The sequence below is a fragment of the Rhinopithecus roxellana genome, chromosome 5 (genome assembly GCF_007565055.1).
Source record: "Rhinopithecus roxellana isolate Shanxi Qingling chromosome 5, ASM756505v1, whole genome shotgun sequence".
Classification (NCBI taxonomy): Eukaryota; Metazoa; Chordata; class Mammalia; order Primates; family Cercopithecidae; genus Rhinopithecus; species Rhinopithecus roxellana.
In genome coordinates, this window is record NC_044553.1 from 142,147,537 (window position 1) to 142,174,051 (window position 26,515).

The 26,515-nt window shown below is 35.2% G+C and overlaps 1 pseudogene; it reads right to left on the minus strand.

The window, feature by feature from the left end:
• Positions 1-2,881: 2,881 nt before the first annotated feature.
• Positions 2,882-2,968, minus strand: LOC115898081 (annotated as a pseudogene).
• Positions 2,969-26,515: the final 23,547 nt, after the last annotated feature.

The following is a 26,515-nucleotide window of genomic DNA, read 5'->3' on the forward strand; positions in this document are numbered from 1 at the left end:
ATTTAGATTCCTCAGGTGGTTTAATCCTCTTTTCATGAGTTAGAAATATATTATATCTGCTTCAGAACAAACACAGTGTCTAACTCCAGATTTATAAAATTGCCATTGATAACCAGCATAAAAAAATCTATTACACTAAGAGTCCCTGCCAGAACCAGAACTAACACCTATAGCCTCTAGCTAGCTGGGTGCTTTACTAAAGGCACAATTTTACTGAACTTCAGTTTCTTCATTTCTGATGTTAGCATCTTTGAACTCAATCACTTTAAAAATCTTTGCTAAATCTATAAAATTATGACGATGTATTTAGCACCAGTAAGAAATGTGGACCTTAGCCATTTTATCATGTTCTTGACACCAGGGTTTAGCAGTACTATTTAAAAAATAAAATTAAATAATTAGATTCTTTTACAGAACATTATTATTTTTGGAGAAATAATATTTGTTGTGTTTTAATTTTAACATACTAAAAAGTAAAAGTAAAATTAAAAAATTCATGGGTTCAGGCCATGGATCACTTCCTGCCATTGTGATCTTGATTAAGGTATCTACAGATTGTTTGAATTCCAGCTTCTGCATTTGTGAAGGTGGAATAATAAGAATTAAAAACAGTGTATTTGAGGGACTAGCCATATATCTGGCACTCAGCTTAATAGGAAAAATATAGCATGCTGTTTAGGAGCACAGGTTTAGGCACCAAACAGACATGAGTAATGGATTCTATAATCTTGAAGGCATATTACTTAACTTTTCTAAGACTTTAAAACAGGGACTATAATCATACTTCATAGTGTGATTATGAAAAATAGAGAAAATATTACATAAAAACTACTCGGCACAGTGTTTCATACCGAATATACATGTATATTTATAATATATAAATAAATCTATTTTACTTATTTATAATCCATTTATTTACAATGTATAATTATATATATATAATTTATATAATTCCATTTATAAAATGAACAACTATTTTAGAATAATTAATAATTTAAACTAATTTTAAATAATTACTAGCAATTATAATTGTTAATAACTCTAATAATAATAAATAATTGTTACTGTTACTATTGTTCCATTAGAGGCACCTATGACTATGATATTAATATGTTTGCTATTTGAAATCTGTAATTTTAAATACTAGTTGATTTTCAATTTTGAAATGGGTATGCATTTATGGTAACAAAACCCATGGAGTACTTTTTCCCATAATGCATTAACACCGGCCACTGAAAGTCAGGTACCAAGTACAGAGTTTCCCCAGACAGTAAGCAGTCATTGAAATTTCTTTCCACTTTTCGCTTAAGAGGTAAATAGACTTACTAAAGTCACCAAACTAAGCCGTTACCAAGAAACATTTATTATAAGATGCGATTAAACAGTATGACACAGAGAGAGAGCAAGCAATAACCTTTTTTAGTTTTATTTTTGGACGGCCTGGGAAAAACAATATCACAAACCCATAATTTAGTCATTGTTTATGAAAGCTAAGAAAAGAGACCTATTCTGTCTTCCAATTGTAAAAACAAGAGCACATATTCTGTTACATAAAGTTACAGTATCTAAACACAAAATATTAAAATACGCATTAGAATTCATTTATAATGATTAGGAGTTTGAGTAGGGAGCAAAGTCTTTTGGTATCATTTTTCTTAAAATATCGGTCTATTTCATTATTTAATCAGAACCACAAGCGTATTCATTTTCAGGGTAAGATAGCTGGTATTTGCTCCCTATGTGACTATTCCCCAAGTTTATTTATTCTTGTCCTAATGAATGTCTTATCTGTTCTTTCCTAATCCTGCTACACAGGAATGGTAAGGGATATCCGGCATGAGCGCCTTTTGACCTTAATCGTAAGTGCATTGCAGCATTCCTGAATGTCAAACCAGCGTGCCTTTCCACTTCTCTGTTCCTGAAATCCCATACCTAAAGTGTATCATGTTTGTCTGCTTTATTTGCCTCGGGACATAAATCCTGACCTTGTGAGCTACTCACTCTGCCATGCCCCTCTGCAGCTCCTAAAAGCTGTTTCACCATAGAGAAAATGAGATACAGCAAGAAAAATGAAGATTAAGATTACTTTTTAAGTGAATAAAAGGCAGATTAATAAGAAGCAATCATCCAGTCTATCTTAGAATTATTTCTTTTATATGCGTGTATACACACACACACACACACCCCTCTCTATGCACTTATTTAAATCATTGGTGTGTATGTGTATATATATATATTTGTATGTATTTATATATAAATACATACAATCGTCCCACAGTCCATAGTATCCATGGGGGATTGAACCAGCACCTCCCACAGATACCAAATTTTCAATTTCTTTATATAAAATAGCATAGTATTTGCATTTGATCTATGCACATCCTCCTGTGTATTTTAAATCACCTCAAGATTACCTATAATACCTAATACAATGTAAGTGCCATGTAAGTGTTATCCTAACTGTCTAAGGAATAATCACAAGAAAATAAATCTGTACGTGTTCAGTCATGAGTTAAACACATGTGGAACCCACAGATACAGAGGGCTTACTCTACATATACACATGTATATATTGATTTTCCTTTAGTTAGATATATGGACTCTGATCTTCTACAAGTTTAAGTAAGTTTAATTGACTCCTGTATTAAGAGAGGGAGCTGGTGCTATCATATGCTTCAAAATTTAAATTTACATCCATCAGAATAGATGAATCTTACAAAACTAATATTAAACCAAAGAAATCAGACCCAAAAGGGTGCATATGTCTTGATTCCATTTCCTACCAAACTAAGCAGTTGAAGATCATTCTAGTGGTTAGCATTGGCAGGGCAGCATTGACCGGACAAGAGTATGAGCGATCTTTCTAGATGTTAATCCATGTATGTGTTCGCTGTTACAATTCATCAAGTTACACTATTATAACATAGTTTTACTACACTTGATCTTAGCCAAAAGGCCAAGAAGTGATATGACATAGTTTTCATATATATTATAATAATACAATAAAATGTTATAGAAAGCATTCCATCTAGAAAATCAAGTTTAAAATATTTATTCATGGAGAGGAAGACTTCTTGCATTTTATCTGTTTAAAGTTGCATTTTTTTGGAAAAAAAAAAGAAGCTCAATCAGAAGGTATTTTAGTACAAAGCTATTACAAATTCCTGATCATTCTTCAAATATTTTTTAGTGCTTGCTATTTGTATAATTACTGCTCACCAGATTTTGGAGATACAGAGGTAATTAAAAGTGAGTCCTGCCTACAAAACTCTTACAATCCAGTAGGGGAAAAGAACAATAAAATATAGGAAAATAAATAAATGTAATATGGAAATTACTCTAATAAAAGCATATTGCATATGGCAGTATGGGAATTCAGCACTTAGAAATGCACACAAGTAAGCCTGCATGGATCAAAAACATTTCACAAAGCTGACATTTCAGTTGCTTACTGGAAGTCTGAGTTAGTCAAGCAAAGGCAAAAGGATGCTCTAGACAACCTATACATATCTTTTTGATAGCTGGTGATAGAGATCTAAGTATGATCCCCAGAATGCATTACTCAACATTTTCTCAATTGGTCTCCAGATGGGCTACTAAATAAGCCTTTTGAAACATTAGGAAAAAAATGTGTGTGCCTTCTAAGTGTCCCAAACCATGGTGCATTAGAGAAAGGGCATGAATATGAAAGAAAGAGAAAAATAACCGCCCCAATGGAGGGATTTTAAAGGTGATTTATTTTTGCTCTGAGGAAACATACGATAGCTTCTGTAGGATGGAATGTTGAAAACGGGTGTGGAGTTTGAGGCACGGAGCTTCTTTGGAGTTATTTTTCTCCTTATTTGTAGTTCAGTCATGAAGTTTCCAGCGTTAATATCAACATCACTGCTAGTTTACAGGTATCTTGATTCACAATCCATGTATGTATAACGTGAAACTAGCTCAGAAGCTGTAAGTCATTGATACAACAGGAATCTTAAAGCATAATACTTAAAGTTAAGAATAGTAACTTCTCAATCTTGACTATTGACCATATTAGGATTAGTGTGGTTCCTTAACAGCGTTTCAGGAACGAGTCTCAAAACACATTTGTTTCTTCTTCTCCAGGTAAAATACAAAGAAGACAGATGATAATATTTGTGGTGAGGAAAAAAGTTAAAAGCAAAAAACCAAAAACAAAATAACTTTTCTTGAATAGAAACAAGTTTCAAAAGCAGTCTTCTGATAGGACTTCAATATGTAGCACAAAGCTATTACATGTAGCAGAAAACTATTATTAAACACATTGTGTTTAAGAAAACTGCCCAAAATTTATCATTGAAAGCATGAGTTTTCTTGAGAGTTTAATGGCTGAATCAGTACTTGCATGAATGGAAAACCAAATGTAAGGAAACTATTTTAATTAATTTTAAACTTTATCTTAGAATTATATCACATTGCAAATATACTAGCTCCTTCATAAAAGTCTTCTTTTTTTCTGTATAACAAAATCAAAATTCTTTATTATGCATAAAACTCTTTATTATTTGGTCCCTGACTACATTCCCAGCCCCTCTTTTTTTCTATTCCCCCACATTCATATAATATATCTCCAGTATGATGACCACCTTGAAATTCCCAAATTAACTGTGCATTTTCACATTTGCACATTTATTTTTATTTTTCGTTGTTTTTTTTTTTTTTTTTTTTTTTTTTTTGAGATGGAGTCTTGCTCTGTCACCAGGCTGCAGTGCGGTGGTGCAGTCTTGACTCACTGCAATCTCCACCTCCTGAGTTCAAGCGATTCTCCTGCCTCAGCCTCCCAAGTAGCTGGGACTACAGGCACGCACCACCAAGCCCTGCTAATTTTTTTGTATTTCAGTGGAGACAGGGTTTCACCATGTTGGCCAGGATGGTCTTGATCTCTTGACCTCATGATCCACCTGCCTTGGCCTCCCAAAGTGCTGGGATTACAGGTGTGAGCCACCGCGCCCGGCCACATCCACATCTTTAAATATACCCTTTGCTTAACTGAGAATGACTATCCCACCAGAAATAATACATCCCAACACCTTTACACAATGCCAAAAAAATGGGAAACTTTTCAAAATTATTTGTGAATTGGGAAAGTGAGGGAACATTAGATTTGTGTGTGTGTGTGTGTGTGTGTGTGTGTGAGAGAGAGAGAGAGAGAGAGAGAGAGAGAGAGAGAGAGAGAGAGAGAGAATTTCCAGATATTGTTCTAGTTTATGAAGAATGCCAAATTTAAATAATCTCTGAATTTGCGAGTGATGACTTAGATCTGAAATCTTAGAACTATGTCTTACATCTTCATCAGACTTATCTCTGTTATCCTCACTGGGTTGAGAGCATGTTTCAGTAGAGGAGAACTGAGGTAAAATGCAGTCATCCTGCTAACAGTATGAGACACAATTTACATTTGGAGCGAAGTGGAAGCTTTTGTTTACTTGTTTTGCTTTTCTAACCTAGAGCTTGAAGTTGTAAAATTCTCATTCTCTTGAGTTAATTCCAATATCACTGTTGATTTGTAAAATGGTCTTGACTCTAAGAATCCCAACAGGTCACAGTTAGTAGAGGTTTATAGTACACTAGGCACTGGAATATATTAATTATCACATGTAATATTTTTAAAAACTCCACCAGATTCAAAGTAGATACACAATTTATAAATGAGGTATGTAAGGCACAGAGATTCTAGATATGATGCACAAAGACACAAAGCTGATAAGAGACAAAGCCGGAATTATTATTATTATTATTTTTGAGATGGAGTCTCGCTCTGTCTACCAGGCTGGAGTGCAGTGGCACAATCTTGGCTCACTGCAACCTCCGCTTCCCGGGTTCAAGCGATTCTCCTGCCTCAGCCTCCCAAGTAGCTGGGACTACAGGTGCCCGCCACCATGCCCAGCTAATTTTTGTATTTTCAGTAGAGATGGGGTTTTGCCATGTTGGCAAGGCTGGTCTCAAACTCCTGACCTCAGTTGATCCATCCCTCTCGGCCTCCCGAAGTGCTGAGATTACAGACGTGAACCACCGTGCCCTGCCAAAACTGGGATTTTAAAACATGAAGATCTTGGAGTCCTTGTTCTTCATTATTATACTACAATGTTTCCGTGTTTCTACCGTACTAACACAGTTTCCACTATGTTTTAGGCTCATAATGCAGAAACTTTATTAATATTATCTAATTTGATGTTTACTACAATTTTGTTTACTATATACAAGTCAAAATATAACTCACACAGATAAAAGCTCTTGCCATAAGTCATGAGATTATTTATTAATTATCAAAATTAACTTTAGGTTTCTTTAACTTAGAAAACATATATATATATATATACACACACACATACATACACACACACACACACACACACACATATATATATATATATGAAAATATTGTGTTTTGGAAGAAAGAACAAATTATTTCATAAATGTTCTCCAATATGATGATAGCATGAGAATACAAAAATAACAACAAAAAAAGGTAAAGAAATACAGAAACGAAAGAAGTATCTCAAAGGAATCATGGTGACAGGCAGGGACCCTGAAAAATTCTACGTACTTTTCCCAAACTAGGGCTTTGCCAAAAGTCATGTGCAAAGAAAACTATAGAGCTAGAATGCTTTCAACCATTCTTGATGCAATTGTAGAAGAAAGTTGACATGTTGCTTTCCCTCCTCCAATACGATTCTTCCATTTGATGCCTAAAATATTTCTGTTATCTTCCACCTCTACCTTGTGATATTACCTCTCCTCATGGACCACGCTTATTTAGAACATTATATGAGAATGTAGAATTATGGCTCAAAACAACACCCGGTGAGTAGTGTTGCCAACATAAGGACCCAGATCTTTCAATTGTTTTCACTGAATGCCAATACATGCAATTTAGTGTCTACTATTTTATTCTCAAGGTCAAGGGCAAAAACACTGCTTCTCCAAAAAAAAAAAAAAAAAAAGGCAGTTCAAAGTTCACAAATAGAAGAAACAAAATGGAAAATTGTTATAATATACAAAACAAATTTAATAATGTGGATGTGAAGCACTTTATCAGTCCACAAGAATTGATTAATAATTTAGCCCAAGGAAGTCAAGAAAGACTTTGCAGCCTTAATGCTGTCCCCATTGCCCTCCTGTATGTTTAGGGTAGAGAACCTGTGCCTGATGACTCCGGATACTTAACTTTAAAAAGGAAATTTTCAGTGCAAGTGCTTGGTTCACTATTAACCATAGTATATATATATATGTGTTTAATTTGGGGTATAAAGTTATCTGAATGTTTGAGTAAAATTAAAAGACCAGTAAGAAGCTCTCTGTCATACATGCACCCAGGTTGAGAATGAGAGCATAATAAGGTTGCACTTGGGTAAGTGGAGGAGACCCCACGTACATCGCTGAAGGATTCAAGTCATCCAAACCCAAGAGAGTTCCCACAGTTGGTGAACGATGAGAAATTGAGGAAGGTCAGATTTCCAGGAAAGCAAACAGGAAATTCCACTAGAAGTATGAGTTACTGGCTTTCTGGGAATTGGATTAAAAAAAAATAATTAAACATTTCTATAAACATATTTTAAATGTTTATCAGACATTTTAAACATACGTTTCATACCTAGATAGCTTTCACAGTAGGCTATCTTCTTTTGCTTTGGGATAGCTTTTGTTATTGGGAAGGAGAAGAGAGAATTATGCTTTACGTTCTTACAGTAGCATCATCCTCAATTTCTATTCTCTTCATTCATCAGGTCACAGAAAAGCAGAAAGTAATCCCTGAAATTCCGTTTTCAAATACACATCTTGAAACACTGTTGGAATATGAAATACCAGGTTTCTGTGAGAACTTTATTGTTGATATTTGCGTTTTTTTAACTATAACGAATAATTTTATTTATTGTTAGAGATTTTTAAAAAGAGAATTTATTCTACATTCCCTGTCTAAAAACAATTTTTATTTTGTCTTGCTTCTTTCAAACATTTATTTTATTTTAAAATTTCTTTTCCCCAACCCCAATGGTAAATTATTCCCTTGCTTCTTTATAATGATTTTTGTCATGGAAAACTCAAAGCACTGTATCTGGAAAAATGCTCCCCTTTTGTTTGATGCTGTAGCTAAACTCCTCCTTTCACCCTTCCCTGAGAAACAAATACCTCCTCCACACGTAGGCACACACATAAACTTCAGGTCTTCAGCTGTTCTCTTCACTGAAAGTCATTGCTCTTATGTATTGCAAGTTGTAATTGCTTCTAGCAATATAATGCCTTACCACACTAACATAATCATAATGCAGTTACTAAATTTTTTTACATGGCAGCATCTCTCTTTGGATAACTATTATGTTGGGTATTAATATAATTCTCTTTGTACTATTGTAGTTTGAGGATGCATAGAAGAGAACTGGCTGTTATCTGCCTAGCAATTAAATGGAATATTATGAACAGGATAGTCTATCAGTAAAACCTGACTGTTTGCTTGCTGAATTAGTCTTCAGCAGAGAAACAGCTGCAGCCCAGATTGCTCTAGGAAAGAATACATTTCATCTAAAATAATGTAGGCAACATGCTCCCATTATGAAGTTGGATATTCACTTCCTCTGTTATTAGAAGGTGATAATAGAGTGGGCAATCCAGAAAGGCGTGACTGTATAAGACAACGAAGAAGATGAAAAGATCCCGTCTTCTGCTCACATTCAGAAATTTTGCTGATCGAATAGAATGATCATAAAAACTGGCATTTGCATGGTGACTTTCTTGCAAGGGTCTCAGCCCATGCAGACATCATTTCTCCCTTTTTACAGAGTGATCACCATCACTGGAGTAGGAGCCAATCACTTTTAAAGAGCCTAGTCGCCTATCCAAGTATCTTTATATTCTCAGTCATATAATATATTTAGGAGTAATCAATAAATTGAGATTAATTATTCCAATATCTGAGGTTACTATTCATTTTCTTTTTAGAAAATTTGTGTTGACCCAAAGTACTGTGAGACTTATTTTCACATTTCAACTAATTATAATCCCATATGGGTCACTAGGGTCATAGGGCCCAAAAATTTATTATGGAGAAATGTCAGCAAGTTTCTCTACTGTATTTCCTTATCCATCTTAGCCCAACTTAAGTAAATTTTTTCTCATTCAGATTTCTTATAGCATTTGCATTAATTTTTTGCTTTATACTATGTCACGAACATAACTTCAGTTTTATCTGTGATTAAAAATGGAAACTCTCTGAGATATAACATTGTACCCTCTTTCTGTTCTCACTTACCAGAGTTGAGATTTTAATAGGTTTTCAATTGATGATCAACAATTAATAAGTTACATGGTCTAAACAGTAGCTACATACCAGATGGCTTTCTTATTTCTTTGAAATGTGTTATTCAATTTATGCATTTCAAGGCATAGTAAAGTAGATGTTTAAAAAATAAGAACGTGCTTTTTTGGAAGTGACAGACACTTCAGATTAAATCATATTTGTAGGATACTTAAACTCGGGAGTTCTAGATAATTCAAGTTTATTTCATACTGCAGTTTCTTTATGCCTAGGTAAGCAAACTTTAATTCAAGGAACTGCTAGACCAAATTTATTTATTTTAATAATGCAGCCAATTGTACTCATAAAACTAAGAGTATTAAAACTAGATAAATCTTTAGAGTTAACCAGAGAATTATCTACAGCAAAAAGATATTTTTGCTACATCAATCACTTTGCTATCATAGAGTAAACCTAATCTTTGTCACACACATAGAACCACAATTCCCACACCCAGACAGTTGCAGAGGGGAGAAGGGAGGAAAGGGAGAGAGGGTGAATCATTAGTTGCATTTGTTAAATTTGAAGCAGACTAATCCTGCACCCTTCTGCCAAAAAATAAATAAGGATCTGCAAAAAGGGTAAATACTCCCTAAATTATTTAAGCCTGTACTATAATTAATATATAAAACTATTCATTTAATTAAACTAAGCTGCCTCCATACCAAGGAAGGCCCAAAGTTAATTAGCACCGTAGTCCCAAGCTTTTCAGATATGCTGAGAAAGTAATTTAGTGGTAAAATGCATGTTTATCTATTATAATTTCAAAGACCTTAGCTGCATGAACAATTTCTTATCATTAGTGGTTTTTGCCCCATGATGTTTCTCTATTATGTATCTATATTGTTAGAGTATATTATTTATTAAATATTGTATTAGTCTGTTCTCCTGCTGCTAATAGAGACATACCAAGGTAATTTATAAAAGAAAAAGATTTGATTGACTCACAGTTCCACATGGCTGGGGAGACCTCACAATCATGGTGGAAGGCAAAGGAGGAACAAAGTCACGTCTTACATGGTGGCAGACAAGAAAGCATGATCAGGGGAACTCCCCTTTATAAAACCATCAGATCTCCTGAGACTTATTGATGGTCACAAGAACAGCATGGGGAAGACCTCCCGCCATAATTCACTTACACATGGGAATTTTGGAAGCTACAATTCAAGGTGAGATTTGGGTGAGGACACAGTCAAACCATATCAAATATTAACTATACTGAGGGTGGTGCTAATTCTGCAAATATGCCTATTTAATAAAGGCTCAGACACAGAGATCTATGGAGAATTGGAAGAACCCTGGAGTCAACATCCCCAAGGATGAAAAGAACTTGTCTGTCCATTTTCCTCCTTTTTCTCTTTAGCATTCATTGAACACCTATCAAACGAGGAACTAAAAACACAAAAAACAACCTAAGTGGGAGGTCTGGGAATCATCTGTGTGTCTTCTTCATCCTCCTACGTCTAAGAAATAATCACTTGATGTGGTCTAAATGTTTGTGTCCCCGCAAACTTTGTATGTTGAAATCCTAACCCCCAAGATGATGGTATTAGGAGATCGGGCCTTTGGGAAGTGATTAGTGTCTTTATATCTGTAATGTCTAGTACATTGCCTTATTCATCATATGACTTTAAGAGCTGCATTGTCTGCATACTTAATAGCAAATGATCTATTCAAGGTACATTATAATAATATCTTCTTACTATATATTCTCTAAATGTGGAGCACTTTGCATATATTAACATATATCATTTTTCCAAATCACTAAAAATATTTCAGTTACATGAAGCCTGAGGAAATTGAAACTCAGAGAGTTTCTGGAACTTAGCCATGTGTTTTAGAGCAGAAGTGTGCTCTGGAGCACTCAGTGGCTCCACAGGCAATGCTCTTCACCACTACTCTACAGAAAGTGATAACCTGAAATATATAACTGAATAATCTCAGCTATAATTGGCATGCTTCACATAAATACAATTAAAATATAAGAGATCAAAGCAATACTACAGCCTGGAGTTGCAGGTGAAGTTTTAAGAGAGTTCAGACTTGAGTCTGATTTTCTTTTATTTCCCCCAACTGACTGCATCTATCCCTTCCCAGGCTGTGCTAACTTACAGTTTTACAGCTTCAGCATGGATATTATCATAAGCAGAGAACTTCTGATATTTTTTCTTTCTACACCTCTTTGTCTATAATATCTGAAGATAGAATTGCTTGATCTTCAAAGATGCTGAAAAATTTGATGGCCTTGACCTCATGCTGAGAATGTGCATTATCTTTCAGAGAAAATTAACCAGATAAACATATGTTCTCATAAAATCAATAGCTGACATATCACATCTTATAGTGACCTGTCAAAAGGAAGAGCTACCATAAATCCAAGCATCTGTAAAATGTAAATTTAGAGGGCATAAAAAGCCTGTGCAATAATACAAAGCAGAATCTCGTTAGAGAAATATAGGGAAGATGGCAAGGATTTATGCTCTAACTATAAAGCTGAATACACTAAAAGTAAAGCACCTGATTAAAGTATCTGTTCCTCTCTTCTTTGTTTACTGTCTAGTACATTTTCTAAAGAGAAGTGAAAGACAATGAACCATGTTTGCTAGAGGATAGAAAGACCCTTCAAATTTTGCCCACATGGGAAATGCAAGTGCAAAATATAACCTTTTCTACTCTCAGAACCCCCAAAAACCTCAACTCGTTTCTTCTCCTTGCCAAGACTCAGTGCCTTCCTTCCCATTGTAACTTACTGGAGAAAAGTCTTAAAATGATCTCTACTTTAGTGTTAATTGATAGGTGTTTTGTCTCCTAGATGAGTGTTTGAATTTCCAGTCTACTTTTGCAGCTGAGTATGAAAATGAATTTCCATTTACTTCTCAGATCCCCAGAGTCGAGCTTCTCCACATACATCATTCTATCAACACTGCTGTCAAGTCAGAGATGTCTCATTGCCAAATCCTATATTCAAATATTTTTTTATACTGAAATCCTATAGACTTAAACATTGGGACTAATTGTTTACTTTTAAAAAGTACTCTTCTAGGTTTTGAAAATTTGCCTTCCGATTTCTTCCTGTGATTCTCTTTCTCTACTCACCCCTTAAATGCCAGGATTATTCAGGCTCCTTTCTCCGTCCTTTACTCATTCTCATGCATTTTTATGGATGACATCACCTAATGAATGCCTTCTATTCCCAGCTGTGTAATCAATGACCCTAAAATACAAATCAAAGCCCAAACTCTTCTGAATGGCAAAATCCATGTCCTGCCACCTCCCAGACATTGCTAGTTAAATGATCTTTAGACGTTTCCAAACGAACGTCACCCAGTCTAATACAAGATCCCCCTCCCTCCATTCCTCCTTATTTTCCTGTATTCCTCCACCCTGTAGGTGAATCATTCTTTTCCAGCTTTTCAAAGAAAACTATCCTATAAATATGTAACAAACTTTATGTTGAAGTCCCCCAATGCTTGGAGCTTGTGCAGAGAAGCAGAACCAAGCTGTGCTTCAATCAGCACTGCAGATACATGGGAAGGGCAAAAATGATTTATCTGATACAACACACAACTGCTCAAACCTTCCATCCATTTGACCTTTATGTGAAGGCTGTCAAAATCAGCTCGGCAGCCCTTCTGCGCGACTCACCCCATGTGAGTAGGTCATTATGAGGAAGTTTCCTAATAAAAACTCTTGGAAAGTCAAGAGATGTTTACTCTTCAAGACAAGTGGGAGGATATCCTTGGGGGTTCAAACGAGCAGTTCGCTACAGAGTCTAGGTACATTTAACTGGAGGTCTTCGGGTAGCCTGAATACCATAAAGACAGAAAGATTGACAAAGAAGCAAAGGGAGGATTTACTTGCCATTCTGCAGGAAATCTGCTTACCCGGCTAGCATTAAGGAGATTTCTTTGCATTTTTGAATGTGTTCCAAGACTTCGAAATGGGATTTCCTGCATCTAAAATGCCAGGTGCCTTATAAACCATTTTGTTTGTCGGAGTTTAACAGCCTCCCTCTGTGTGAAGGTAAGGTAAAGGGAGTGAGTTCGTCTGAACTTGATAGCTCATTTAGAGTTGGCTGTCTTTTCTATGGCCTTGCCCTTTCTGAAACACCTGCCCTGACAGCTCCACGACCCCTCATATACAGAAGCAATGCCAGGGATTTACAATGAACCCTCCTTCTGTTGTAGCTCCAGGGACTAGAAGCCAAGCAATGAAGAAATAGAATAAAGGAAATTTTCTAGGATCCCACACTTGGTTGTTTGTTCTCAAATTGAAACAGAAGTTATAGAAAATGGCTCTTTCCCTACATTACAGCAGCCCCAATTCCTGCCTTGGACCAGCTATGGATTATTTAATTCTATATTACAAAACCCACAGCTCTGTTAAATACCATACCTAAGCAGAATTAAAAGTTTTCTATTGCCTTTAATTAAAATTCAGATTTATAATATATTTACTGATCAGGGATGATATTTGCAAAGTTTAATAAGAGATTTTCATCTTCAAATAGTAGCCTCCTATTAAGTTGATTCATTGCCTAACATTTAAAGGATTGCAGTATTATTTGCCTTATCACCAGACTGTATCATTCTTCATCAGCCCCAAAATAACAGCTAAGAGAAATAATACTTTAAAAAAGTATTTTCATAATGGTTTCGTGTTGAAACAAGTAGAATGCTTCAGCTCTGCTACAAACTATTAAACGTCTAGGCCACAGCAGGAACTGCCAGAGATTTTTCAACATGGAAGGCTTTTCTACCCACTTGTGTTGGTATAAATATTGTCAGGTCCAGTATCTTATATGCATTTCAGCATGTCACTTGATTTTTCAATTCGATGACTGTACGGTTCTCATAACATTTGTTTCCCAATATTGCATTCAGACTATTTGAGGTTACAGGTTTGAATTTCACTGTCTTCTTCTTTCAGAAGTTGTTTTATTAGGGACTTTACTTCTATTACCACTTCTAAACACTTGTCTGTACTTATTTTATCTACTTGTTCGGCTATACTCCTCTCACTGGAGTGGGGAAGGAAAAAAACCCAAATGTGATACTTCATTAGTTCTGCATTCCTTCCAGTGTTATTCCTAACTTAAAATACCATAAAAGTAATTTCTTGTCAGAATGCATTTTTATTGAATTTCCTCCTGTGCTTAACTTCAGTGGCATTGCCTGGTTTCAGAGTCTTGTTTCAGTGTCTACTCAGTGGCACAAATTATTTGTATTGCATTTCAGGAAACCATCAGTGGAGCGCTCTTGTTTCCTTCGATTAGAGAATCAAATCTTTGGTCCAGATCTTAAGTGCTAGGGCTGTACAAATAGATGTCTGCGTTCCTGGTAAGTGAAATACACATTTCTTGTAGCAGAAGTGGTCCTCATTTCATTCCTTTACTTTGGTTTTAAATAATTGAAGAAAACTGTGTTTCTGTGTTTCTGGAAAGTAAACTTTCTAGGGCTTTGATGATATATTGTTTTGAAATAAAGACCTCTATAGACCGTTCATAAACATCTGATGTGCCATAATTACTACCAGAGAAGGGAAAACAAGATTTTGTTTATGTAGTAGATAAAATAAATATTAAGGGCTTCTAAGGCTGATATTAAGTTGTTTACAATTCATCTGTCAGAACAGTCACATCTTACGGCAATAGATCAATTCTGCTCTTAAATAACACATCAAATTATATTTAAGTTCCTGCATTTTCTAAATATCTCAAAATCATATTGTAAAACCAGACTACCAATAACTAATTGAGCCTAATAGGAGGAGGCTGACTTAGGTCTGATTTGCACCAATCAACCCTTTCCTGTTTTTAAGGCACACTTAGTTGTGAGTATAAAAACCAAAACGACTATATGTTGTCAAAGATCATTAACAAATTCTCCCATCCTCGTTACTTGAGAATGAATATACGGCATATTAAATGAATATATAGTAAATATAAATATATGGTATATTAAACATAAATAAATGACTATATGGTATATTAATTAAAAATTAAACCTATTTATGTTTAATTAATGAAATATTTCAATAAACTCTTTTATGATTTAAGAGTCTGAGAAAGTTTAAATGCTATGATGATGTCAGTGGAAAGTACAATTATGAAAGCAAGTAAAAGCAGGAATATGTACCTAATTTAATCAAACAAATGTGCCAGATTTATATGCTACCAACTAGGAGAACTCTGAAGGAAATAAAAGTCAGAGTCTTGCTTACCCACAAGGTGGCCGGCATATTTTGAACTAGTAGATGTAAATGCATCAAAAAATGATTGCATAGCTTGTATTAATAATACCCAAAAAAGGAGAGACATTTGATATCCCAATGGATGAAAACTCTTGTAGATAAAACTGCAGCCCCACTGACATTTTTCCAGAATGAGGTTTAATTATTAGATAATCAGAGTGTTTTGCAGATCAACACTCATCAGCTTGTCATGCATAGTAAGATTATTGTTATACATTCAGTTTTAAAGATGGTGGAATAATATTATGAAAACTAAAATAGTCCATTGTGGATTCTCTGATGTTTAATAGGAAAAATATTTCACAGTAATGACTTTTCTACATCTACTGCATTCCTGGGCTCTGTCTTCAGTAAGGACTCCTTCATTTTGGAAAAGCCGCTTCTTTTGATTGAGGGCTTACCCATATTCACTGTATTCACAGAATTTATCTCCCATGTGAATCCTCTGATGTTGCAAAGGATGAGTACTCAGTGAGGGATTTCCCACATTCATTATATTCATGGAACTTTGCCTACATAGATGCTCTGATGTTTAGTTTGACATGAAATATGTTTAATGTACTTTTCCATGTGTCTCACATATGTGAAACTTCTTGCAGCAACTGTCTGCTTTGTAATAGGAATTGATCTCACTCTGAAATCGATCTCACATTTCCATGGAGTTTTTCCTTCAGGAGAATTGCAATTTGCTTCAACTTTATGAGCAACAAACACATCTCCAGCATTCTTCTTACCTGAAAAATTGTTTTATGAATATTTTCCTTATGCTCATTTCCCAGAAATGCCTTACTTTGATGACAGTCTCTCAGTTTCAGCTAATCTCTCACTATGGAATAGAACGGTTGCATGCAAATTTCAAATGAGATCTGAAGATGCAGTAGGTGTGGGTACAAAAATTAGGTGCCGAAACAGCATACACATATTCAAAACAAATGATTTTTTAATGGCTAAACATTTGTTAATGACTCCCTAAAACAAAAGAAATATACAAAATTGCCTCAGGCATAATTTTGTTAGCAGAATTTCTTTGAAGAAAGCTATTCTGCGAGCCTCCCTCCCTCCAAACAAGGAGAGTAGGGAGTATCTACTTTACCAATGTAAGTTTATTGAAGGAGACTTTCAGTCTATTAGGGAAAATTAATATCTGACTCCTGCACCTGAGAAGACATAGGTCACTTTAATTATTGCATGGGACTAGGCATTCTAATTGAATGGGACTAGTCTAATTGTATGGGACTGAACATTCTTTTGAGAGTTTAATTGCAATTTAAAACCCACAAAGGCTTTCCTGGAGAATGAGCACAATTGTGAACCTCTGGTGTTTCCACCCAAAAACCTGAAAAGAGTAACCTTACTGAGAGAAAATTCCAAAGAGCTAGGAAAAACATAAAGTATCATATTGATCACCTTTCTTGTCTTTTTCATGACCAACACACAGGTTGTATGAATGTTGAGTATGCTTCTTCTTAACATTTCAAAAATTCTTTGTTCTGAATTCATGACAAATCCATTATCAGGAAAATGTACAGTCTTCCAGCAGGTTCGAATTGGCCCTTCTTCTTCTGTAAATTTCACAGACTTTAATTTGATATAGATTTTAATGACATTAATGATACTGAGTTTCAGAAGTTGCCTACATGACTTGTGTGTGTGTGTGTGTGTGTGTGTGTGTGTGTGTGTCGGGTCTTTAGGTTTTGTTTTAATAAGGAAAAGAAATTCCCAAGGCAACCAAGAGAAATACATTAGCCCAAAATGCTGTCTTACCCTTTTATATTTTAAAATGAAAGCTGAAAGTTATGATTATGGATTCTAGACTCTGAAGGTGGAAATCTTTATTGATCTTGTGCAGACTGTTTCCCTTGAACTTAGCATGTATTTAGTTCTTTGCTCTTTGGGGACAATGTGCAGAATGGGTGCCCACTATGTAACTATTTACATCTAGAGTCCATAGGCCAAGATGGCAAAATCCACCTACGTGTTATTTCATTGTAGATGTAAAGAAAATTTTTAAAATCTCATATATCATAGGAACAAAGGAAATAAGCCATACAATTTTCCAACCAAATAGAAACTTTAACAAGACACGTTTTTCTCTGTTAACTAGAACTAAAAATTATCTTCCCGGAAAAGACCAACAAAACATTGTAGTACATTGTTTAAAAAGAGTAAGAGATAGTCACAGTATGTTAATCCTTCCGTTTCCATTGAGAAAGGAATTTATGAAGATATGTTGCTACCAGAGGATTTTCAGATCTGGTGACCATTTTCTCTTTCTATTTTCTGCATCGGAAAGCTGACTTCCTGAGAAGATCTCCATCTTCAGGTATGGTAGTTAAAACTTGTTCTCAGGGATGGGAGCCACGGCTCACGCTCCCAGCACATTGGGAGACTCAGGCAGGAGGACTTCTTGAACCCAGGAGTTTGAGATTAATCTGGGCAATGTGGTGAGATTCTGTCTCTACAAAAAACAGAAAACTTAAATAGCCAGGTTTGGTGGCACATGCCTTTAGTCCCAGCTACTTGGGAAGCTGAGTTGGGAGGATCTCTTGAGCCCAGGAGGTTGAGGCTGCAGCGAATCATAATCGTGCAACTGTACTCCAGCCTGGGTGACAGAGCGAGAACCTGTCTCCGTCTTCCTTGTTCTTTGAATCTTTTAGCTTTATTCAATTCTGGATAGCCCTGCCCTTTGTGGTCACAACCTATGGTATAAAATGATTTTGAAGAAATTTTCCAAGTTTAAGAAATAGGTGTATGATATAGTATCCCAAATCTCGGTGTCTGTTTGTTGAAATGGAATGACATTTGTGAGAACTCATCTCAGGCCTACATAGCATGAATACTGGGTGGACTTGCTGAAAGCAAAACCACTAAAGTTAGTTCACATTTTCAAAGACTAGACAACTACTTCCAAAGCTTGAAAAGTTACCCAAGTATATTAAAATAGTGTTCTTAGACAAATTTCTATTTAAGGGGGATTTCTAGCTCTCTGGGTCTCAGTCCTACACCTTGGTTAAGCCGTTTTTTTTACTCAGACTTGGATCTAAGGAGATACAGAGATGTTCAGAGGCAGATTCTGAAAATGAGGATTTTCTTTGAACATGAAAAGATGATCTTCATCAGGAAGTTAATAACCTTAACTTAAATGAGATGTCTTTGTTTAAATCTATATTGTTAAGAAGTTCCATAAACTCACTATATTAGTCAAGATTCTCTAGAAAAATAACACTATATATATATACACACACGCACGTGTATACATATGTATATATACACACATTTCATTTTATTGTGCTTTGCCTTGCAAATATTACATTATTTATTATTGCATTATTTGTTTTGTCTTGCAGATATTGCATTATCTACAGATTGAAAGTGTGCAGAAACCCTGTGTCAAAGATGTGTCTCAGCACCATTTTTCCAACAGCACATGTTTCCTTTGTGTCTCTGTGTCAGTAATTTTTAAGCAATAAAGTTTTTTTTGGTTTTTTGTTTTGTTTGTTTTATTATTTTTTTAATTTCTTATTTGTTTTGGGGATAGAGTCTTGCTCTGTTGCCTAGGCTACAGTGCAGTGGCACGATTTCTGCTCACTGCAACCTCCACCTCCCGGGTTCAAGCAAGTCTCCTGCCTCAGCCTCCCGAGTAGCTGGGATTAGAGGCTCCCACCACCGCACCTTACTAATTTTTGTAATTTCAGTACAGACAGGGTTTCACCATCTTGGCCAGACTGGTTTCAAATTCCTGACCTCATGATCCACTGCCTCAGCCTCCCCAAATGCTGGGATTACAGGCGGGAGCCACCGTTTCTGGATGCAATGAAATATTTATAAATTAAGATTTCTGCATTGCATTTTTAGGCATAATGCTATCACACACTAAATAGACTACAGCATCATATAACATAGCCTTTATATGCTATGGGAAACAAAAAAGTTAGCGTGATGACTTTCTTCATTGAGATATTTGCTTTATTATGATGGTCTGAAACTAAACATGCAACATCTTCAAGGTAAATGTATGTGTATATCTATAGATATAGATGTCTCTCTCTCTATATGTGTGTCTTTACATTAAAAGCATATATAGGCATCTACACACCTATATATACACATATATAGAACAAATCTATATATATATATACACATGTTATGTATGTGTATATATATAGCAATTATTATAAGAAATTAGTTCACTTTATTATGGAGGTTGGCAAGTTCAAATCTGCAATGGGGTTGTCAGGCTATAGCAGAACAAGAAAAGCCAGTGTTCCAGTTCTAGTTTGAAGGATGGCAGGCTGAAGAATTCTCTCTTGCTCAGCAAGACTGGACTTTTTGTGCTGTGCAGGCCTTCAATGATTGGATGAGATCCACTCATATTTTGGAGAATGGTGTTTCACCAAAAGTTCACAGATGTAATTGTTAATCTCATCCAAAAGCAACTCCCCCCAAAAACTTTCCTGCACAAGATCTGAGGTTGCTGTTGTTACTTTTATTTTTAATGATGTGTTAGTGCATACAGGATGCTGTTTTAAAAATACCATAAACTAGGTAGCTTATAAACAACAACAAAAAAATATTTCTCACAGTACTAGAGGCTAGAAAGGCCAAAATCAAGGCTTCTGCAGATTCAGTGTCTGGTAAGCCCCTCTTCCTTCTTCATGGATAGCTGGCTTTTTGCTGTGTCTTGCATGGCAGAAAGGGAAAATGTGCTCTTCTGGGTTTATTTTACAAGGACACTCATCCCATTCATGAGAGTTCTGCCCTCATGAGCAAATTCCCTCCCAAAGTTCCCATTTCCTGACACCATTGCCTTGTGGGTTAGGATTTCATCATATGAATTTTGAGGGGACACAAACTTTCAAATCATAACATCGAGAAGCTTGAACTGAACTTGAACTGAGTTCACTGGCTATAATTAATATAAAAGTAGAAAAAATACAAAGGATAATTTTCATATGTCGACACTGACTTATTTACAAATCAGTGATTCAATTTTCAAATAATCCCAAATGCTTCTTTTCACCTTTCATCCACATTCTATCTTTAAGCTAAAGCACTGTTTTCTTGCTGATAGCCCCTACCTATAAGTAATAATAATAATAATAATAAGCTGAGAGATAAAATTATAGTCAATAGGTTTTGCTATTGATGAATTTTTTTACATTATCCATAGGATTTCAATTACACAATTTTGAGTTCCACATTATCATAGATATGTATGGTTTATATAATCTATAGGGAGTGCAGAAAATATTCAATTCCAGAAATTACATGAAAATCAAAGAACCTAATGCTACCTGGTGATTCGTGCTGCCTAGTCATTCAAATATGTTAGATAACAAATCTGATTTTTATAAGGCTTAGATGGTTGGCAAAGAAAAAAAAAGAGGCTCTTGACCATTCCATTTCCAGCAATATTCGTTCATTTGCAGCATAAAATGTTTTCATAAACCATATTAGTATTGTAATAGGATATTAGATAGCCTAAAGGAGACAATTTTGATTTACACCTGAGTACTCACTTTGACTAATGGGTCTTCTTGAAACATTTGAGTAAATCTTGAAAGAGATACTAATGCAGAAAGAGCCCATAAACAATTTTTTCCTACATTTTGGAAGCTTCCCTGTGCTGAATAAATCTTGAAAGTGATAGAATGTGTAGCTTGTTACTCCTTCAAAGATGGAATTTTCAACTTGTACCCATTTTATTATTTTATCATTATTTTTCAAGTTATAGAAAATGTATTTCAATAGAACAGAAATATTTATTTCATTAATACACCAAAATAAAACAACAATAACAGTAATGACAACTGATCTGGCATACCCTGATAATTAAAATAGACAAAGCCTAAAAGTAAATTATAAATGATTCTTTTTAAATGTGTATTTTTATGCTGGTTTGTAGGTAATATCAGCAAGGTGAACAAGATTTGGAGGAGGAGGAGTACGATTCATTAATATCATGAAATATACAAAGTTCTCAGTGAATATTTAAAAGTTTAGGTACTAAGAGACATTTAAAAATCTTCCAAAATTTATTTTCAAAATATTAACTAAATAAATGAAGACACAAATCCCAACCACAGTTCATGATTTTAGTAAACCCTTTCTTAGCAACTGATAAGGGAAGTTGACCAAAAAGGCCAAAATTAGTAAGGATATAAGATATTGACCAACTATCAAACACCTTGACCTATTAAACATTTAAGGATATCCAACAACTGCAGAATACACATTCTATCCAGGTGGACATGGAGTATTTCCTAAGAGAGACTGTATGTAAGACCGCAAAATAAGTCTGAAAATTAATTTAGATATCAACGACAATATGACATTTAGAAGATACACAGATAATTAACTATTCAACTGCTAAATAAGCGATGACTCAAAGATATCACAAGGGAAATTTTCAATTGAAAGATAATGTAAATATAAAACAGGCAAGTATATAGGTACAGGTCAAACAGTGCTTAAGGTGACAATTATCACCTAAAATGCCTCAGAAAAAAAAACGAAAAGCATTAAATCCAACTATTTAAATTTCTACACTAAAAAGCTAAAGAACTTAAAATTCAAGTAACTAAAAGAAAATAAATAATCATATAAAAGCAGAATTTAATAAAATCAATAATAAAAAATAAAGAAAATTAGCAAAACCCAAAGTTCATTCTTTGAAAAGTTTTTAAAATTTAGTAAATCTCAGCAAACTGAATGAAGAGGGTAAAACAGGAAGGAAGGAAGTGAAGTTGAAAGGAGGGAGAGAAGGAATATGTTACTAACAGGAGAAAGAAGGGGATATCATTATAGTAGCTGCAGACATTTTAAGGAAGAAAAATAAGTGAATATTATGAACAATTTCAAAAATATTAATAAAATTGACATTAAAAAATAAGTTACCAAAATTAACTCAAGATAAAAAAGACACTCTAAATAGCCTCTATGTATTAAAGAGATATTTTGTCATCAAAAACCGTCTGATGAAAAATTTCAGGTCCGGATGCTTTTACTTGTAACTCCTATTAAACATTAAAAAATTAAATAATAATTATCTTTAAAAAAGTAGAGAACATTTTACAATTTATTAGTTGCCCTAACTCTAACACCAAAACCTGATAAAGACATTACAAGTTAACTACAAGCTAATAAACATGAACGTGCAAAGCTTTGAAAAAATATTAGACTACAATAAATTTCTGTTGTTTTTGGAATAATATGTAAAGCATTCTCGTCAGCTTTGATGATAAGAAAGCCTATCAAGGTCATGCTCTGTATCAGATTAACTATGAATCTCAACAACTAATTAGCAGCCTTCAACATCATAATGGATCAGCATGGAATTAATCTGTACTGACTCAGCCCTTTAACCTAATGGTACCCCCTTGATTGTATTGCTTTTATTTCTTTGTTTGCCCAACATGTTAACCTTCTTAATTAAAATTGTATAATAAAAATCTGCTGGAATTTCCCTACTCTCAAGATCCCAGAGAGATAGAAAATGCTATTAATTTTAACCAGAAGTGATCCTGATAAGTAACAGAGCTCTTATTTTCCAGTTGAAATTATAATCATTCTTTGTGTTTCTCTTACTAAATTGTAGGTCCACTTAAATCAATATTAAGTTTGACTAAGGAGTGAATGTCAATCATATTTAAATAAACTTCTATAAGTGATTGTTAAAAAGGCACTCATCTCTAGATACCTTGAAACTCACATTTCTTATAGGAGAGAACAAAAAATGTTGAGAACGATATATTTTATTTTACTGTGTATTATTTCTGTTTGGGTCAAAAATCAGAGAGGTTTTAAGAAAAATATTTAGAGAATTATTTTCAATTTTGAAAAGAGCTTATAATCACTATTTTTGGATTTAGAAACATTCAGAAGATTTGAAGAGTTATGGACACCCCCTTTATATAATGCACATATGAACACAGATTAAACAAAAAGCAAACCATTTTAGGCCTCCTGAAGTTCATCCATGGAAGAGACCAGAAACTCAAATTAAGATGTTCTAATCAAGGACTTTCTGATTTGAGTTTCCACATTTTTGAAACATTAATCTATATAGGGTTTTTAAGAGGAATAAACAGTAAACAGATTATATTATATGAAAGATTATATTTTCAAGAACTACTCTGACCCCATAACTTAGAGCCAAATACTCAGTTTAATTAAGGAATACATAGAAGAATAAACCTAGAAAATAACATTCTGATAGTAGGCTTACCCCATCCACAAGCTCACTGTTTGACCTTGGACAAGGTGTTCAACCTCTCCAAGACTATTTCTGCATAGTTAGTTCAGAAAATAATGACAGCTCTCACACAAGGTTATTATGAGAAATGAATGATGAAATTCTCCTGAAGCTGTGACTGGCACATTGACTGATTCCATAAACATTTGCCAAGCTCACGTAAAGCAGATCACAGGGCTTTAGTGGCAAGCATCAACAATTCTCCGGAAGAGCTGCCTGTAAGTTCACAACTCCTCTCTCAGAATAGTCCCTCATGAAACTTCACTGGGAGGTGTTGATGCATTGCATCACTGAAACAGCAAGAAGTGCAACAGTGTAAACAAACAAAGCTAGACCCTTGAAATTTAAGGAACCCAATAGATTTCTTTAACCAATTTCAAATCCTACTCACACCCAAAACACAAATTCTTTGTTCACATAATGAAAACATTCGGGAACAGAACATAAGGATCAAATGTGTAGAATGGAGCTGGGAAAATGAGTGCCCAGGATTTTGGTGCCCACCCCCATCAGACACTTAAAGATTTGAAGCAAAGGCGTGGCCGAGGTTCCCAGAATATCATTTTGATAGCTCTGCCATTGCCAGTTGCTTCTTTTTCACATGGTAGTAGTCAAAATTCAGGAGGCATGGCTATTGAAAACCACATCAAACATCCTGGACTCAGCCAGTATTACATCCTAGTTCCTTCCATTCTTTATCCCATGAACAACACTGCTCATCCCTCTGCAGTTATTTTAGATTTTCTAGGCAGGAAAGCAAAAGTGACAGATGATTTTAAAAGTGCAGTGATCTGCCTTCCTTTTATTTGTATAAAGTGATTTATGCCAGATCAATTCTTTACTACTGCCTGTTACCATATTTCCATTTTTCTTATGATTCTGGTATATTCGTGCTACCACATGCTGACAAATTGTAAGTCCTTAACCCTCACTCCCATCTTAACATATATACACAAGTACACACTTCATTTTTCTTCTCAGTCTGATTTCCATTAGAAGGCAACAGACACTATACTAAACATTTAACAAACATTAACCAATTTGTTTTCCTTAGGCATTATCCACTTTTTTTTTTTTTTTTTTTTTTTTTTGAGAAGTCTCACACTGTCACCTGGGCTGGAGTGAAATGGCGCGATCTATGCTCACTGCAACATCCGCCTCCCAGGTTCATGGGATTCTCCTGCCTCAGCCTCCCGAGAAGCTAGGATTACAGGTGCACACCACCACATCCGGTTAATTTTTTGTATTTTTAGTAGACATGGGGTTTCACTATGTTGGCCAGACTAGTCTCGAACTCCTGACCTCGTGATCCACCCTCCTTGGCCTCTCAAAGTGCTAGGATTACAGGTGTGAGCCACCGCACCCAGCTGGCATTATTCACATTTTCCTGATGAAGAAACCAAGTCTCAGTTCCTTTCCTAATACCACAGCCTGTAAAGTGGCAGAGCCACATTTTTTTTTTTCTGATATCAAAGCCCAGAACTTTTAATCATTAAGTTGTACATTTACCTACATAAACTACCTATGTGCGTATACAGGTGTTTCCCTAACCTGAAATATTGTGCAATTTGGGAGTGCATGGGCTTATCAAGAAAAAAAAAACCAAGAGCTTCAACAAAAGCAGCCTTAAATTTACTGGAGGAAACAAGGTTATCTAACTGTTTTTTCAAAACTTTGGTGCAACTCTGAGCTGGGTGATAGCAATGTAAGAGATAAAGGCCTGAGGAAGGATAGAGCTAAATATTTAAATATAATCAAGGACCCAGGAGAGTCCAAATTATTTTGTGCAGCCAATCATACCTCACCTTCCCCAATGTTCTAAGGAGATTAAATGCAAAGTTCAGTAACAAAATGGGAAAGCAAGAACTGCTTAGGTACTAGCTGTAATGCTTAACACCGTGGCTGGGATTCAGGCCTAAGTAGGGTCTTATTCTTAGCTTGTCTCTCAGCCCCAGTCAAGTGACTGTTAAGTCTTAGAGCCAGTGCAGTGACCTAAGGTTAGTGCTTAAGTCTACTCACCTTCATAATCACACAGTATTACCAAAGATAAGACATGGGAGGATCTAAAGACTCTCAAATTATCTGGCTTATTGGAGTCTGAAATGCAAGAGGAAGTGAGAAAGAGCAGAGCCTGTGTCCTCAATAATAACTGTTCTATTCAATATGCCAAGCTCTGGCCAATCACAATATCAAGACTTTGGCCGTGTGAAGAGGTATCTGGCAAAGGCAGTATAAAATCTTTCAAAAGGGGAGAGAAGGCTACAAAATAACACCCTTCACACACACACATGCGCGTGCACACACACACGCGCGCGTGCACACACACACACATGCGCGTGCACACACACACACATGCGCGTGCACACACACACATGCACGTGCACACACACACACACTCTACTGTTCATTCATTGATTGTACAAATGTTTAGATGACAAGAACTGTTTTCTGTCCTAGAGGTACTTTAATAAACAAGACAAGTGGATGTGCAATTATCCACATTATAGCTTAGTGCAGATATAATACTGCATGAAGGATAAAGAGAACAGAAATTATTATGTAAAAAGTAATTTCAGAGAGTGATAATTGCTATTGAGATGAAAATGGATCAGTGTCATTAAACGAATTTCACCCAGTGAGGGAAAAACACAGAATTTGAAGTCAAAAAGCCTGGGTTCTTCGGGAACACACTGTCA